This window comes from Macrobrachium rosenbergii, chromosome 41, assembly GCF_040412425.1.
Source record: "Macrobrachium rosenbergii isolate ZJJX-2024 chromosome 41, ASM4041242v1, whole genome shotgun sequence".
In the NCBI taxonomy this organism is placed as follows: domain Eukaryota; kingdom Metazoa; phylum Arthropoda; class Malacostraca; order Decapoda; family Palaemonidae; genus Macrobrachium; species Macrobrachium rosenbergii.
In genome coordinates this window covers 34098074-34117272 of record NC_089781.1, presented here as the reverse complement: position 1 = coordinate 34117272, position 19199 = coordinate 34098074, and the positions used below count along the sequence as shown (strand labels likewise).

The following is a 19199-nucleotide window of genomic DNA, read 5'->3' as shown; positions in this document are numbered from 1 at the left end:
TACTGAATCTCTGTTGCCTAATTTTTCATTTATTAATACATATTAAATTGGGGTCAATAAGACTTCATAAAATGAGGGCAACTCAAATGAAAAAGGGCACGCAGCAACATGTGACATGAAAGCTGGCTATTTCTTGGCATTACAGTCAGCCCCTGGATTCGTGGGCTCACAATTCACAGACTCGCCTATTGGCGGATTTCTCTATGGAACATATATAGTACACACCATTGCAGAAAATTCGCCTATTCACGGTATTTTCATCGAGAAATATTCACAAGTTACTGTATTTCCATATCATTTTCAAGACTAAATGCAATTTTTGTGATAAAACTACTAAAATATTCAGGTATAAGCATTTTTAGAGGGTTTTCTGGTGTTTTTAACTATCAAAATAGGCAGTTATAAGCACTAACAGAGGGTTTTAAGAATTCATGGATTTTAGCTATTCCCAGGGGGTAGTGGTACGTATCACCTCCAAATACTGGGAGTCGACTGTATATGAGAGAAAAGAGGGTCAACTTAATCTTCACCATGCTATGTTCTATGATAATTCTGTCTTGTGTAATTCAGTGCAATACAAAGCAACCTGATTTGTTTCAAGTAGTGATTACCTTTTGTATTATTTAAAAACCCTGCTTGCACCCCAATACTCAATTTTCTTGTAATTTTGTGCAGTATCCATGAAACACACATGACACGTGCTTTTACACCAACATTTACTCTCCACAGAATATATAAAAGTGTTTAATATCACAATTTTTTAAAGTAAATTGTATTTTCCAAACTATACAACCTGAGGTCCTTAATTAGGAATTACTTACAGCGGAGCTAGAAATGGCTGCTGAACTTTCAAACATGGTGGTTAGGCAGTTAACTACTGTCCGATAGGTGGAAGCCCTTCCCACCCAGACGTAAACATTCCAATTTTTCTTTCGGCACAGGTGTCAGATTGAGGGGTGGCATGAGGTGGGCATAAAAATGTAATGTAAAGGACCGCAGTTTTGTACAGTTAGGAGGAAGGAATCCGAGTGATTCTCTTGAACTAACTGGAGTTCGCTACACCTGGAATTCTCTTCCTGGTTTTTAGAGCAAGGAAATGAAACCTGCCTCTGACAAACTGATCAGGGTGTAGTACCGCAAGATCAATTGTCACACTTCTGGGTCTTTTCTCGCATGTGGGAGGAAACCGTAACTTCATATGAAAATAGGCTAGGATGAACCTTAAGAGTCGGAGACAGTGAGGCAAATACAAGTATCGGTTTTGTCTTACTGTCAGGATCTCCTTCCTCCCCTTGCTAGAGGAAGGAGCAGGTTTGCTTCTATAATCCTGGAAGGAATAATAGAAAAGAAGCTCGATGTATAGACTTGGCTGCATAGACCGCCAGTTCCAGTATGTAAAGGATTGAATCCACTCTGCCTGAAGGAAAAGAGGAAGGATGAGAAGGATGGAGAAGGAGAGGCCAGTCACTTCATGGTCATTCTCACATCCATAAATGAACATCTCAGGCGAGATGCAACCCTTTCCTGTTAGAGGAGCCAGGTAAGCTACACAATTTGTTGAGCAGCCACCACAGGTCCCAAGGAAAAGTGTCAAAGGGCTTGTGGGCTATGTCCAGAAGGTAGAAAGAGGTGAAAGTGGTCTATCAAGGCCACATCCCCGGCTTTCAGCACCTGAGGAACTGACAGGTTCTTCCGGAATGCGACGGGTTGGACCAATGCTCCGGACTTAGTGAGGTCTCGGGCAGAAGGTACGTCTGTCGTCTTCACCAGCAGCAGTACACTCTCTGATCATCTCACAAAGCCAGAAAGAAATCATATTCTTGGGCACTTCTTGCTTGGACAAGCCAGTGCTAACGAGTCATCGACACTCAGGCTGGAGATGATGAGTCCTCTTTGCATAGCACTGTAGCACTCTAACAGGACCAAGTAGCATTTCATCTGGATAATTATCTAAAAATCCTCTAGGGAAGGGATCGTAAGGACTCAAACCTAGCGTTACGGACCGATGGGTTCTGAGTCTTCACTATGAAACCGGGATGAAATTGAGTGTAACTTACCCCCATTCCTTGGCGTTTAACATCGAAGGAAAGTCCATGCAGTTCTCCTACTCTCTTAGCCGATGCCAGGGCAAGCAGGAAGATGGTCTTGAGGGTCAGATCCCTGTCTGATGATTCTCGCAAAGACTCGTACAGTGCACTCAGGCTCCTCAAAACGAAATCACACCCCATGCAGGGGGCCTGAGATCCTGGGTGGGCAAGACCTAAGTTCTCATCAATTGTGATATCTCCAAGAGGAGGAGATGTCTACACCTTCATCCACAAGACAAGAACAAGTGCAGCCCTATAGCCTTTCATGGCTGAAAAGGAAAGCTTCTCTCGGCACAGGAAGATGAAGTCCACGACCTGCTGAATAGTAGCTCCGACTGGAGAGACCCCATCTCGACACCAACCAAAGAAGACGGCCCACTTTCCCAGGGACTGCACTGCCTACTGCTACTGCTCTACTCGGAGTTGACACACAAGGTTGGACCAAGGAGGAATCTCTCTCGGTGCCTCGGAGAGCAGAGCTAGCAGGTCGGGACACCAAACAGCCTGTGGCCATTTGGGAGCTACCAGAATCATCCTCACATTCGGGGTGAAAAACACTTCGCTGATCACCGTGCGAATTAGAGAAAATGGACGGACGGAATAGACGTCGAGGTTGTCCCACGGGTGCTGAAAAGCGTTCTCCACAGTGGTCCATGGGTCCAGCACGGCCGAACAGAAGACCTGAAGCTTTCTGTTGTGCCAGGTGGCGAACAGATCTATGACTGGATGCTCCCACAGATCAAACAACCTCTCTGTGACATCCGAGTGAAGGGACCACTCCATCCCTACCACTTGATTCTGGCAGCTGAGCTTGTCTGCCACTACATTCTTCTTCCCTGGGATGTATCTGGCTGACAGCTCTGCCGAGTGAGCCACAGCCCACTCGTGCACCTGCATCGTCAATTGGTGAAGCAGAAGGGATACGAGGCGCCCTGCTTGTTGATACATTCCTCCACCGTGGTGTTGTCACTCATTAACACCCACGGAGTGTCCATCACTCGATTCTGAAACTCTTGGAAGGCCAGGAAGGTCACCTTAAACTTTGGGGTGTTGATGTGAAGGTGCTTGTCATCTCAGTTCCACACTCCCGAGTCAGCAACTCCTCCAGGTGTGCGCCCCATCCCTCGGTCGATGTGTCTGAGAACAGACGCATGTCTGGAGGAAAGTATGCAGGCATACTCCTATTAAGAGGTTTGTGTTGTCCAGCCACCAGCCTAGATCCTCTCTCACTTCCACCGAGAGGAATGAGAAAGGATTCGGGTCTCGACACTAAGACCAGTATTCTTCAGTCTCCACTGAAGGGAACGAAGGTAAAGTCGCCCATGAGGGACCAGCTTCTCCAATGATGACAGGTGACCGCTGACAACTTGCCATTGCCAAGCTGGCAGCTCCTGTCAAGACAGGAACAGCTGCTGCCTTCCTAAACCTGCTGATACAAGGCCGCGAGAAGACTCTTGCTGCTACCATATCTATCAGCATGCCCGTGCTATCCTCTGTTTGGGTGAGATCAGACTTCTCAAGATTTACTACAATCCCTAGATCACGGCAAAACCGAGGAGCTGATCCTGTCCTGACGCAACTGTGAGCGGAGCTCACCAGGATAAGCCAATCATCAAGACACCTCAACAGATGTATCCCACGTAAATGGTCCCAAGCTGACAACAGGGTGAACACTCACGTGAACACCTGAGGAGCAGTTGAGAGCCTGAAACAGAGTGCCTGAACTGGAACACCGTCTTCCCGAGGATAAAGCAAAGGTACTTGCAGGAGGACAGATGGATGGGTATTTGGAAATATGCATCCTTCAAGTCCACCGTAAGCATGAAGTCGTTTCTCCATGATGGAGGTGAGCACAGAGCATGCCGTCTCCATCATGAACCTAGTCTGGTGAATGAATCAGTTCAAGGGAGAGGTCTATGACTGGTCTCCAACCCCAAAGGCTTTCTCTCTGAAAGATACATCTGTAAAAGCCTGGGGACCAATCCGACACAATTTCCACAGTGGCCTTGCTCAGCATGGTTTGCACTTCTTGCCTGACTGCGAGATCTTTCGGCAAACCAGGAACGTGGGTTAAGAGAAGGACCTGAGTTGGTGAGGGGGGTGGCCAAACTTGAAGGGGAGTAGACATCCCTCCAGGAGGACATCCACTACCCAGGTCTCCACTCCATTATCGCTGCCATGTTGCCCACTGGCTCGACAAGCACACCTCCCACCAATGGCAGCAGCTGGAAGGAACGCAGTCCCTAAGTTTCCCCTTCTTCTTCTTCTTCCCCTTGCTCCCTTTTCCAGACTGGTGAGTGGGCTGAAAGCAGCACAATTGCACGCACTTTCCGGCAGAAGGAGGAGGCTGGGTGTTCCTGCAGGCACCCTTCAAACCTGGGCCTTCTTAGGGGCCGAGGAAGTTCTAGCCTGACCCCAAGGTCGGGCTGCAGTGCCACGCGAAGACCCAGTCTTAGCCACAGCCTCATGGACAAGACGGTAGCTGCCTTGACCCCCAATGCTTGTCCACTGCAGCATCCACCAACTATCTAGGGGAGGAGAGAGGCAGAACGCAGCAACGTTCCTTTCCTAGGGTCAATGCCAACTCGGGACCTACAGACCTGGAGATCCAAGTCAGGACAGCACCCCTTCTCTTCAACACCAGGTTTGCCCATAGGTTTGCCATCTGGTGGGCAAGGTAGGAGATGGCTATACCTCCAGACTGACATAGTCTCCCGAGGTGGAGTCCTCTCCAGGAACAACACCACTTGTGGAGGCAGCCAACTTGGATACAGTAAACCACTCCATCTTGGCAGAGGATGCGTTCAAAACCCCGTGAATAGTTAATATCCATGAATACTTAGAACCCACCTCTAAAATGCCTATCTTGAAAGTTCAAATACCAAGTTTATACAATTTATACTTAAAGTATCATCCTACATCAAATATATATCAAATTATTATTGTATTACTGTAATCTTTGAGATTATATTAATATAATTTCAAGTCATCTTAAACATTAGTACCCTAAAAATATATATATACATACTTCTAATCCTTCCAGCCAAAATAGAAAGGGAGAATGAGTTACCACTAATTAATATTCAGCCAGCTGTGTACAGGCTTAGAGAGAGAGAGAGAGAGAGAGAGAGAGAGAGAGAGAGAGAGAGAGAGAGAGAGAGAGAGAGAGAGAGTTTATCTTTTATTTAATCTCTTGAAGAATATTAAACCATTTTCTCTTTGAGCGAATGACAACAAAAAAATTTATGTTTGATGTTTGTCTTCCAAACATGTACTATGCATTTTAAAACACTATGAACACACACACACACACAAACAATGTGCATATGTGTTAATACCGAATGGTTAAAGAGACTCATATTAGCAATATCTTTTCCTGAGAGAGAGAGAGAGAGAGAGAGAGAGAGAGAGAGAGAGAGAGAGCTGAACTAAATATCTATTTATCTATCTATTTCTTCCTCACATCCTACCCTTTGGCAAGAGAGAGAGAGAGAGAGAGGAAGGAAGAAAAAGGGAAATTGATTTGACTGCGTTGTGGCAACATTTACCCTTGGTCAGAAATGTCAAGTAATTTGACATATTTGACAGGTTCACCCTCCCCCCTGAGCTCCAAGACACAGGAAAAGATTGGGGTTGAAATTTGTTTGTTTGTTTAAAATGCACAAATGTTATAATAACAGTATATTATTATTATTATAATATTGTTATTATTATTATTATTATTATTAACATTTATCATACAAAACAAATATACATACCATAAAAATTCTCTCATCTCAGTGGGAAAAACAGAGAGAGAGAGAGATAAATGGGTCCCCAGAATGGAGGAGGAAATTAATTTCTTACTATCTTTTCTCTGTCTTTGAAGTCCATATTATTTCATCTTATTACATATTATTTAATCTTACAGTATTATTATTAATATTTATTTTGGGGGGTCTGTCTATCACAGTCATCCTATTCAACTGGGTGGTTTTATAATGTTTATATTTGTTTAGTTGAAAGAATGTTTTGGAGAACTGTTGACCTTTGCCTATATTCAGCTTAATACTGTAGCTCGTTAGTTTGAAATTAAAACTGAATGCAGTTGAATCAGCAACATATTTCAAAATATCATTGTTTCCGACAGGGCCTCCTGCCTAATTATTATTATTATTATTATTATTATTATTATTATGATTTGGCAGCAGACCCTCTTTTAAACAGGTTTTATTGACTATTATTGCTGCTTCAGCTGCATTTATTTTGTAGAAGACTTTTTCTATTTTCCTTATTGGACTTCTCTTCACTGGAGGTGCGTGCTAACAGCTAGCCCATATTTGTCATTTCATGGGGAAGAGTAAAAAAATCTGATTCTCTTTCTTATATATTCTATACAGTTAGAATATTATGACATATAGTTGTTGCCGCGACCTTTCGACAGACTCTTCCGTCATTCTTCAGCATGAGATAGTAGAGGACTGGCAGGTTGCATAGGTCCTTCCGAATTTATACACGGGTTTCAGCGGGGGGTCACGGACAGCGAATTTTGATTGGTTGCAGTCGGCGAACTTCAAGCCAAATTTTTATGGCAAAGCTTGATCCTGACAGATCTTTGCAACCTGGGAATATCATTCATTCCAGCGTTCCCACTGGCCTGCCGTTGCGTGAGGTCATGCCCGACTGACATCATCGGTAGTTTGGCTATTATTGGTGGAGGATGAATGATATCATAATTTACTCTTTCTCTTGAAGTCGGGGTTGTCTCCAAGGCGCTTCGCTCATCAGCATCTCCATTCTCAGGGTTGTCATTATCAGGTATTTGTTGGATTTGGTGGGTGTTCGGCATTACCCTTCTCGAATTCGTGGTAGTAGGAGCGATGCCTCCTGCATCGTATTCATTGTAGGTTTCTTCTCAATGAGGAGCGCCTCCAGCAGGCGCAGAGCGTTGAAGTCGGCGGCTCTCCGATTATACTTATATTTTGTATAATACTGTCACGGGAGATGGAAATATTGTGGGTAGCACGGCGTGGTTCATGATGGCACCCTCCTGGGTGTGGCAGGAGATCCTTTTGACAGACGCGCCATCGTGGTCATTCCAATATAAACGCCGGGACATCCTCAGACATGACATACAAATTGGTAGACCACGTTCTTCTGCTTTAGGGGTTCTCTTGCTGGCGGAGAGGGGTTATTCCTCATCACGAGATCATGGGTGCGGTGGTTCTTATAATAAATTACAAGGTTTATTTTCTTATTGTCTTTGGTCGGGGTGACGTTCTCCATGACAATTTTCTTCATGGAGCTCTCATCCTCACGGTACTGGGGATGCATCCGGGCCTTATAATATATCATGATGTCATCTTGGGGAGCAGGTTGTGAGCTCTCACCACTATACCATTTTTTCCAGACCAGTTCAAATTTCTTTGTTGATGAGTTTGTTGGTGAAAAAGTTATTCATCAACATTTGTGCAGCACGTTCAAATTCCTTGTTAGTGTCCTGCCAAGTGGAGCAGTGGGAGAGGGGCCCTTCTAATGAAGGTCCTGACCCGTCATATTCTTAAACCTAGCAGGGCACTCACTATCTCCGTTCAAGCATAGTCCCCAATTTCGCTAAGTCACGATTTCAAAGCTTTCCACTTTTGCTCCATCCCAATCCTGAGATTCTGAACAAGTAAGATCTGTATTACAGTCCTGCCCCTACATTTCACACATTTAGTGTGAGAATCAAAAGGGTTCTTAACTAACCTAGTCCTACAACCTTCGAACAGTACCAAACACTAAAACAACTAGAGTCAGACATCCTGGCTACTTAGAATAAAGTTAACCACAGCTAACAAAATTACTAAATAGCTAAAGAAAATCTTTGGCGACACCAAAAAAAGCAAAATACTTAACACTTCACCAAAAGACTGGACAAATTCCAAAAATGATGATGATGATGGCACAAAACCACCGATGTTAGTCAGGAGCCGGCAGAAAACAAATTTGAATTCTTAGACTGCTGTGTAGAAAGGTAGTAGCTATGTAATTACTTGGTAAGTCAATTATATAAAATAATTAGCAAGAAAAATTCCCCAACAAATTTACAATCACTTATCTTATTTTAAACTTCAAGCCCCAATAAGTTAAAATTACTCAGGCCTTTTTTTTTTTTGCTTTGTTGGGGTGAGAATCCTGCCCAAACTCTCCCTATTCACATCTATATTACTGATGCGTAACTTAAACACTACTAAAAAGACACTTTACATCAATTTCACCAAGGCATACACCTGTTAGCTTACAATGTACTGCAATTACAACTATATAGTAGCTGTAGAAGTAATGTAATTGCAACTAAGTGTGGATTGTGTACAGTATATTCAATACTGTGCTGGGGCAGGCTCAGGGAACAGCAGAGGCAAAGAAAAGATGATGATAGCTAACAAAACACAGTATCTATTAAAAGCACAGAGACCAATGGATTTCATTAATTCCTACAACTATTAAAACAAACTGCCAATTAAATAATACAGTATTTAGAACTCTCTTGAACAGACATGTATGAAGCAACAAATATTGCTTAAACACTACTTACTGACACTGACAGCTGATGATGGATATTAAAACACAAAATTAAATACAAACAATAACCAATGTATAACTGTTACACTAAACTGTTAGTTTTATACCTATCGCAAAAGTAACAAAATCCTCATTATTTTCATGAAGAAAATATAGTTTGGGCTGTATTTGACTTTTCCCAGAATAGTTCTCATTTCTTGTATCAAGAATAGACTATACTAAATTACAATACAATATAGTAAATAATATATTACAGCAATAGTAAAAGTACTGAAGAGACCACAGAAGTCTTTGTTTTGCATCCTGGGTGGATTCATTAGTCACTGAAACCCCATAGGTTAAACTTCTAAACTTCTCGCTTTGCCTGAGGCAATGTCATTACCTATGAGAGCACCACCATCAATGCATGCAGTTCATTTCATAAACTGAACTGGATTGATGAATTTATGAAATTTAAGATGTCAACCCATGCAATGGAGGACTTTCCAGCTCTTCACCTCAAGACAGAGCAAAGAGGAGTTGGAGTGGTCAGACAAGATGAATATCCAGAAAATAAAGAGATGAAGTATAAAGGATCTCATGGTGAAACTGAAGAAAGCCCAAAGTTGCACTCAAGAAGTAATAGTTTGAGAGATTAGGCAGCAAGATTGAAGTGGTAAAAGGTTAAAAGTGGGTGCAGCTCAGGTTATGGGAAGCTGCAACAATCTTTTAATGATGTTTACAGTGCAACAAGTGATGTGCACTGACAGCACTAATCCTAGAGGATTACTAAACTGGGTCTGCCACACAATCAATACCAATTTCAAAGATTGTCTTAAAACACTTTTACATACCTTTATCTTCTTTTCACATCAACATCAGACCAATAGACACTGTTATTTTCATGTCAAAATCAAGAGCAATAACCATTCTAAGCCTTGAATAGGCAGTGGTTCTAGTCCAGCCTGGGGATTAACTAGATCATAACGCATGATTTCCTGGGCGTAGAAACCAACAAGAACTCCTGCTCCTCCCTATACATTAAAAACGTAATTAAAATTTGTTAAAATATTTCATTTAATATTTCACAAATATTCTTGCCATAAAACAAAAATAAAAATTATAGTAGCAAATATCCAAGATTATTTATGTAAAGATCGTCACTTAACAAGTTACTGGGCAAGCAGTGATTGTAGGGCGATAAAGATACTCTGGCCCACCTTCACACGTGTCACCTGGGACTTTTCGATAACCTTTGTTCTATTGTAAAAATGTCCAGGCAAACAAACAGCTGGTGCATCATAAGGATTAATGGCATCATCTGTGTCCTCAGTACAATCTAGAGAATCAGTAATTTTGAATCCAAAATCACACTCCAAAATCATCTCTGTTACAAGGGCAATTCTTCTACTGATACAGGTCTGTCATAGTCTATCCCATTATAACAATTTGCATGTGGAATGCGACGCTCATAAACTTGCTTCCTTCCAAGCAAACAATTGTGTCCTCTTCGACCATCAGTTGAGACCATGTCTCTGTGTCATTATCTTTATTGCATGCATACTGAAACACTGGTTTCATATCCACCTACAAGATAAAAAGAAATAAAAAATCAATAGAAATTAGTAACCTCCTTAAACAGTGAAAAACTCTAAATATCTTGACTTTATACTACTGCTAAGTTTTTCTCATAGACCAACATCATTAATCAAAAACATTTTGTTAATTCAAAAACTTGGTGGTCAAACATGCCGACAACTCCAACTAAATAAAAAAAAGTCTTAAATATGATACTGACTTTCCTTTATCTGGAGAATAAGCCCATTAAAAAAATGTATTTCTAAAAATAAAAACCTTATATTATGTAGTAAATTCACCAATGTCAAAAAGTAATTCAAATATATTTTACAGAAGCTCACCAGATCAAATATGCTCTACCCTGGGTATATGATTGTTTGATTTACTAACCTTAACCTACATGATATATGCTTTATCATATAACGGTTCCTTCTCTAATTTTCTGCCATTATTCCTTCTTTTTTTAACGACAATTCATGTTATACTGTACTGCCTAATGCTCACAGAGATGCAAAAATATCTTTCTGATTTATCGGCTGGCTTGATTACTGTTATTTAATCATCTGGCTACATTACACAGGTAGTCAGCATCACTAAACGTCTGTTTTAAGCCTGAGCCTTTCCAAGACATTTTGCCATGTTAGCAGAAATAAAGTAAAATATTTATTTATAATAAAATTACGTTTCATATACAGTACAGTATACTTATCAAGTAATTACATAGATATACTTTCCACCACGCAGCAGTTAAAAATTTGAAAGTTCATGGTAGCGATTAGCTTATTTATAGTGTAGGTAACTAGCCCCGCCCTCTATCAGGGGAACAACAGGTAAAACGTTAACAGTGATCATCAAAACTTGTGCTTAATATTTCATCAGAGGGGAGGAGGGAGGGCTCTGATCAATGGTTTTAAAACTTAATTCTATTATGAAAATATTATTTTCATATTTTAACCCACCAAGTAATGATAGCTGAATCCACATTGATAGGAAGTGGGATAAAAGACATAATCTCTTTTCAAAAGTAATCGGATAAGCCAGATGAATTTGCAACATAAAAATCTGTTAGCACTGATAAAATGCTTGTTGGAACCTTACCTGGTAACAAAGGGGAAAGTAGATGATTACTGCCTTGTTCGGTGCTCATCTTGACCTGTAGCAATTTAAGGGAATGGCCAGAGGAAGTCCCTACTTTTGAGAGGGGGCCTTAGAGTGAAGAAGACTCAACCCCATAAACAAAACAGGAAAACTGCCCTTCTTGCCCTGGGCACAGTACCAAAATACAATAAGCCAATAAAAATGGTTACCAACACCAACAACAATAAAGATTAAAGCCATTATACCACTGCCACAGACTGGTGGGCACAAGAAAATTAACCTAAGTAACCCAGGCTCCCCAAAAAAACTCGACATCCAAAATTTCAAGGGAAAGGAGTTACGACCAGGAAGGGTTGCAAGTGGAGTGCATCCTCCCCAATACCAAGCTGGCCATCGATAATGGACCTAAGTACTGCAATTTTCATACATTGTTTCAATTTCTTTTAAGACAATGTGAGGCAAAAGGGAATTGCATTTCCAATAAGTCGACTGTAGGTTAGTTGAGAGCAACATATTACAGACATGCCTAAAGGCATAGTATGTGTGCTTTCCAATCAAAGGAAGGTAGGACATGGTGCTATTTGAGAATGCGCCTTGATGATCAGACTTCTAAGAAAAAATGACAAAGCATTCTTGGACAACAGTTTGGAAGGGTTCTTGCTCCCTGTTGCACCAGAGGCAAATGGCAGGGCCTCTGATTCTCTTTGTCCTGTCTAAATGCCTCCAGTCCGCCTCCAATCGGGCATGGAACAAGGGACCTGAGCACCTCTTCCTCTGGTCTTGAAGCGCCTATAAGGTTTTTATTAGAGGAACAAGCGTGGCTGAAGTTTAAACGGACTACTGTTCTTAAGGATCATCCAAGTTATCAAGGTGCATACAGCATCTCTCTTCAAGAAACTTCCAACTAGCTTCCTACTTTACCTGTAACTGCTTATTCTTGTCCCTTGCCAAGACAACAAGAAAAAGTCTTCTTGTTAAATTTTCCCGGTACTAAATGGCGCGGAGAGTTTTCTAAGCAGGATCCGATAACCATTTAACTACAACATCCAGGTTCCATGACAGAAGTTGTCCTTCACCTGTCACAAGTCACTAAAACACATTTAATCAGATCCTCATTTACATTGAAAACGAAGTCTACACCTCTAATTATTGAAGACTGATCCCAGTCATCTCTTAGCCCTTAGTAATCCAGCTGAAGATGAGTCCTGGAAGTCCTGAGGCTTGAAGAAAGTCACAGGGGCTTACTGATTTTCAGGTGAAGAGATGAAGCGAGATGTTGTTTGCTGTTTGCACCACCTGTGGAAGACAGCCCAGGATGGGCCTGGTAGACTCAGCTGGTAGACTTAAGAATCTGGAGATCTGTGCAATGGAGGGCAGCTTGCTGAAAAGCCTTCATTCTGACAGTCTCGGAAGAGTCTGATATCGCCTGTCAAGCCTTCAGAGCCTGATAGTCTTCATCACTGGAACTTAAAGATGAGGCTGTTTAAGAAGATGTGGACTTAAAGAGGGTAACCTTGAGTAATCTCAGAAGAAGCAGAGAAGGTCCGGAACCATTCTTTGAGAGGCCAAAATTTTATGGCTATCAGGGGTCATCGATACATTTCTGGACTCCTCAATTTGTTGAGAACTGCCCTCACCATTCTGAATGGCAGAAGGCATACAGGTCCAGGTTCAACCAGTCTATCAGCACTGCATCTGTCGCTTATATACCTGAGGATCCGGGACTGATTAACAAAAGACAGCCGAGCACTTAGATGTGGCAAACAGGTCCACAGTATTTGCTCCACAACAAGTTCAGAGGATGTGCCCAGACACTGGATGCCAGGGTCCACTTGCTGGAAGGACCTGACCTATACAATCCGTCTGACTGAATATTGCACCTGTTCCGGTAAGGATGAATCTGGTGATAAGTCTGACCTGATTCTGGTCTGCCCAAATCGCTAATTGTCCTGTCTGACAAAGAAAACAAGTGGGTTTCCCTGATTCTGATAGCTGAGCAAGCCAGGTGCAGTCACAATGTACCACCAAGGTTCTGTTTTTTTTTTCAAAATGCTTCCCTAACATTGAATGGCAGATAACTACTTGGCATTTATATGCACCCTTTGATCCAGAGACCACTGGCGGAAACTTTGGGATGTCCCAAACTCCTCACCTGAGTTGATCCTCATCCCCAAAGAAGAGAATCGGGGTTGAGTTGTAGACTTTCCCTCTCTGAAAGCCTCCTGGACCCACACAAAGGAGACCCTCAAATTTATCTAGTTGGTGACTGGGAACGAACTGTGTCTGGCTGATGTCTTCTGTTCAGCTGTGGATGTAGAAAGAAATTTTAAGGCCTTTATGAAGTCTTCCTAGCTTCACAAACTGTTCTTTTATGAGAGGGTTTTCCACACTCATCCATTGATTGGCTAAGTAAACTGAGTAACAAGGTAAACTGGTCCTGTACTGACTGAAGACAGAATTTTATCCTTAGTATCAGGTGAGGGAGAACCCCAAAATAGAGTTGATCCTCATCCCCATAGAGAATCTCCTAGTTGGGGCTAGTTGGGACCTCTTGATTTATTAAAGTCGAAGTTCCTCTTAGTGCAATCTAGTTATGAAAAAAAATCATGCACCGTTCCTGAGACTTCAGAGAGCCAGTCGCTATGTATAGGCTTGTTGATACCTAGGAGGTTTTAAGCCACCTGCACATTTTGTCACACTCATGTGAATACTTGTGGGGCAGTGGAAGATTGAAACAATGGGCCAAAACTGGAAGAATTTGCCAACAAATTAATTTTTCCTGAAAATTATCTGTCTATGAATGTGGAAATACATCGCCCTGGTATGTCGAGTGTTATCATCCAGCTGCCCACTGGAGGATGGAGGATAACACAGACTGATTTGTTCTGTTTGAACTAACAGCTTTTTTAATGGGGAGAAAGTTCAAAATTCACCGATCCTTGCTGGCGAAAGACAGGTCTCCATCCCCGATGACTTAGGGAACACAACAGAACAAGAGGTTGTAAAACCTTTGGCAGTCCAAGGCAACAAGAAAAAGGTCTTCTTAGTTAGGAGTAAAGAAAATTCCTCCGAGAGAGATATGCAGGACCCAGAGCTCAAGTACAAATTTGCCATCACTGCGAGTTGTCCTTACAAGAGGAAGGTCTCTAAGGCTGGCTTAATCAGATCTTTAGGTCCTTGATCGCAAGGCTCGCCAAGTACTACACCTCTGCCAGAAGGAGAGTCTGCTCCCAGCATAGCACAAGGGTAGAGGAGTCACTTTTGATAGCCAATTGGTTCAAGTCCTTCATGCTTCATAGAAAGAGAAGAAAGTCCTGGAGCGGGCCTCGAGAAACCTGTCTAGTCAGAAAGGGATGCTGCTGCAGAGGCACCACTTGGCAAGAAAAGGCAGAAAGTTCCTTTGGTCGATTACATCTAGAAGATTGTGCAAGAAGGTCTTGGGTTGAAAGCCTCTGCAAATCAGTGGCAAGTCTCCTTCTACCATAGTCTGGGAACAACCTTTATCCTAGGGCAGAAGTCATAAAAGAACTTCTGAAAATGACGCTGTCTTGAAGGAAGATGTGAACTTTATGCTTCAAAACTCCCTGGCAAAGACCCACAACTTTGAAAGGTCCATCCCCACTGCCTTATCTACACAGGATAAAACGGGCAATCCAGCCAATCCACAGCCAAGTCGATGCCAGCTTTAGCCAGAGAAAAAGCCAATCTGCAAAGCTGAGTCTGAAACCCTGAAAAACTTAGAAGAGCACCTTCTTGGAAGGAGCTTCTCCACAAGAAAAATCTCTGCTAAAAATCCGCAGGAGGAAAGGCAAAGCAGCCTTCCCTTTGTTCCCTCACAACAGACAACCAATTCTACCTCTCTAAACCTTTTCTCAGAAAAAGAGAGAACCATCTGAGGTAGGCGCAAACTAGAATCTGCTGGTTTCTCATAAGGAACTTGAAGCGAAATGACACTGGAGCAGCTGGCTGGAAGTGCAAGGAAAAATTGGCAAAAATATCTCATCAGGGGAAGCATAAGCCATAGAGGAGGGTCTGGTCATTGTACTATTACTTCCTCTGAAGAAACAGGAGAAAAAAATAAGGTCTTGAAAGGCTTATGTGACGGGGAGCCTTATGCAGAAGGCCTAAAACATCTTCTAACTGCTTCTTGATATGCACAAAAGAAGGATCTTCAGGCACATAAGCGGGAGACAATGTAGGTGTGTGCATTCAGTGGAGTTAGGGTGACAGTTGGGCGCGGGATCGGCAGCGCCGAGTGCTTTGTGGGGAGCCGAGCTGGCTTGAGGCAGGCACTCTTGAGTCCAAGACGAGCGCTCAATGACTGGGAGATGGTCTGATTAAACACCCTGGACCCTCATGAGTGCCTAGAAGAAGAAGAGCGCTTATGAGCTGAGTGATGAAGTTCGTCACGTGAGCGCCCAAAGAGCGAATCGGATCAGCGCCACGCACTGCAACCTGGCTGGCGGACTAGCCGAACAGTCTCTTTGCAATGCCGGAGAAAGGGAGAGCGCTCTATTCATGTCATCTTCAAGGGACAAGATTCACCTGGGAACCAACAAAATGCCTTTAGCATTAGCACTGAGTCACTATCAGAGTCAGACAATAACTGGTGGGTGCTGCACTCAGCCTGCAACGGCTGTCAGAACTGGAAAAGCACTGAGTTGGATGAGGCGGCAACTGCCTGTGAGCAAACCCGCTAACCTCCTTTGACCCTCCAGTATGTCTGCTCCCAAGGTTCAGGGGTGATAGTGACCTTCATCTGGGAGCATTGATGGAACGGACAGCCACCTCCTCCACTGGCACTGACACCGACATTTGTTTAACACTCTGCACTTCATCCATAAGGACTTTGCCATTCACCCAACTTAAACACAGTATTAACAAGATCGAATTTATGATCGACTCTCTTGAGGCTGGCTACAGTACCAGGATCTGAAGCATGGGAGCCAGGAATAGGAGTTGATGGAGAATCATTAGACTAAGGATGGGGGATAAACAAAGGAAGGAGAAGGACATGCATGGTCAATGAGAGTTAAATGTTAGTGACAGGCTCTGCACTCTGAGCTCTCCTTTTCGGCTCTAATAGTGCCTCCTTTTCCTATCTTTATCTAACTTATCCAAATAAGACCCAAGAACCTTCCATTTCATCTCATCCCATCCAACAAATTCATCACAAGTGATCTACTTGAACATCCTTGTCCTCTACATTTTGCACAGATCATATGACTATCATAGGTTACTGGTCATTCGGTCTTGCAACCTCCCTACTACAACACCTAATACGATTAACTAGAATCAGAGCATCATAAATAAACTGTAGAGCAACCACTAGGTTAAGCTGAAAAACTACCAAAATAATGGGTACTTCACCAAATCCTCAGGAAAAGCAAAGAAAAAACCTCAAATTCAACCATCAAACCATTCAATGTTGATGGTAAAGCCAGCAGAGAAAGTAGTGATGATCGCTGTTAACTTTGTACCTATTGTTCCCCGATAGAGAGGCAGGGGTAGTTACTATAAAATAAAACAAATCGCTAACATGAACTTCAAAATTTTTAACTCGCATTTATGGAAGGGTATAGCCATACTACTTGGTAAGTTACATATATGAAAATATAAAGTACAGTGATGGAGTACATAAACTTTAATGCAGAGCATATTACAGATATTTTACCTTGTTAACAGAAAAAGTAAAAAATAAGCACAGTGCTGGCCAGTATGACAACTTTGAAGCAGACAACAAATGCTGTTGGATAAATGTAAGAGCAATGAGGGGACAGCAGTGAAAATAAAGTTGACAAGTTTGATATGGGATGCCTGTGTCACAAAGTACTATTATTTGTTAATTTCACTGTATTTTTAAGAATAATAATATGTTATGTTTCACCTTGATAACTTATTGATAATTGTAAAGTAGCTCTCAATGATTAAAGTAATCTGGGAATCATTTTTGAAACACTTTGAGAGTTTACCAGCAAGGCATCAGTGAAACAAATTGTGGGAACAAAAGCGCTAATAGCACACAGACTACACCTAATACAATAGCAACTCAACGTATCAAGTGCTTCCGGGATCTAACGTCCTGATAAGTAACAAAGTCTGTTCCTAACCAACTGTCTTGTGCTTCACACTTAGCATTCAATTTAAGAGATTTATTTAAAATGTATCACTTCAAAAATGGTAACACGGCAGAAAATAATCGTAACAATGTAACTGTAAGTAGAGAAGTCCATAAGTTGAGGTGTTACCATCCTAATATTTACGATACATGCAACCAGCTGAAGTGAATTATGAGGTTCAGAACATGAAGGCCACACAATGGTACCTAAAAGTTATTATTCACTGCAAAGTAAGAACTTTTGAAGTGTGCCTAATATGTAGTAAATTAAATACTTAGTATGAATATATAGTTGAATTTACCTAGCCAAAAACTGTATCAGTACAAAAACAAACCTTAATGAAAATCCACTGATGCTTTTCTGATTCGATCCAAATATCGTAAACACAGTTGTGTTCTCTCCTGGTTCTGTGATAAGTCCATACACACGAATTTTCTGAAAACAAAATTATAATGTAGTTTAACTCTCTGTTATTTTGCAATGTGCTCAGATATAAAATTCTAGGAAGTAACTTCACACCATAATTATATCACATTCTTTCAACTTACTACTAACCTCATCATAAAACGCCGCTTCATTCCACGCCTCGCCATCTGTTGAATATTGTATGACATTTGTTGTGCCATTTGCCTGGTACATTTGTACAGCAATAATACCACCATGGTCACCTAGTGTGTACAAGTAACTGCCCCCTGCAACCTGTTGAGCAGGGAAGGAAATGTTTTCATAAGACATAAAAAATGAACACTATACCACTTCCAAAAATTATCTATAATCGCATTCTTCTAGTTTACCTTTACATGAAATATAATATTAGGCACTGAACCCCCATTGCTTTCAAGTTTTTTCTAAATATGTCAAAAAATAAACAGGCTTTATTTATTTTCTTGGATATTCTATATAGGATAATATGCAGTGCAGTGTTTATTTTTCCTTTACATTATCAGTACTTTGAAAGTTATTAGACTTTGAAATATGGCATTTTTACATCCAAAGTAAAGTCTGGAGTCATAAGAGATAAGAAAAAGCTTTAAAAAATTATTAAAATAGTTGGCTTTTTCAATTATGCAATATCATACAAGATAAAGCATCACTATCTTATTCATGGAGAGAGAGCTGATTTTATGACTGTGGTACCAATGAACTTACAGTATTTCTTCTTCAAGCAATAAGCATAAAATGACACCCATTCTGATGCTGTAGCCCAAAACAACTTTGGCTTTCTTTGTGATATTTCCTTGTTTGCTAATTTCCACCATATCTGCATTACCAATTGTAGACAATTTGTCTTTTCATGCCACTACAGTGCCTTCTGACCTTTCCTCACACACTGAAGACAATTATTTGTTGTTATTTTCATCTCCCTGAATTTGTAAGGTCTTCACAATTATCACCGAGTTTCTTTGTTATTATGATTGTGGAGAGTAATGAGGCGGCAAAAACAAGAACTTATTTCAGCAAGAGCATGTGGCATTTGACAATACAGCTCTATAATAAAAGTAAACAAGATGCACTGCCATCTAGAGTGGAAATGTATGCTAAATGCAAATTAATGAAAGAAAAGACAGACAACATGAATGCACCAAAAAAAAGTAACAATCAGCATCATAAATATAAGTACGGATATTCTAGATAATGAACTAGTATTCTCTTGATTGTAAAAAAAAAAAAAAAAAAAATGGTCACTGTTCACAGGTACACTTGGGATACTGAGGAAGAATTAATAATATAAATGCCATTTTTAGAGTTTTATATGTACTTATCAAGTAACTACATAGCTATTAGTTTCAATTAA

The 19199-nt window shown here is 41.3% G+C and overlaps 1 protein-coding gene across 1 annotated transcript in view; it reads right to left on the bottom strand.

Annotated features, from left to right (window-relative positions):
* The window catches only part of LOC136826787 (sortilin-related receptor-like), a 330233-nt gene that overhangs the window by 146072 nt on the left and 164962 nt on the right, over positions 1-19199 (bottom strand). The gene's annotated exons all lie outside the window — the stretch shown is intronic.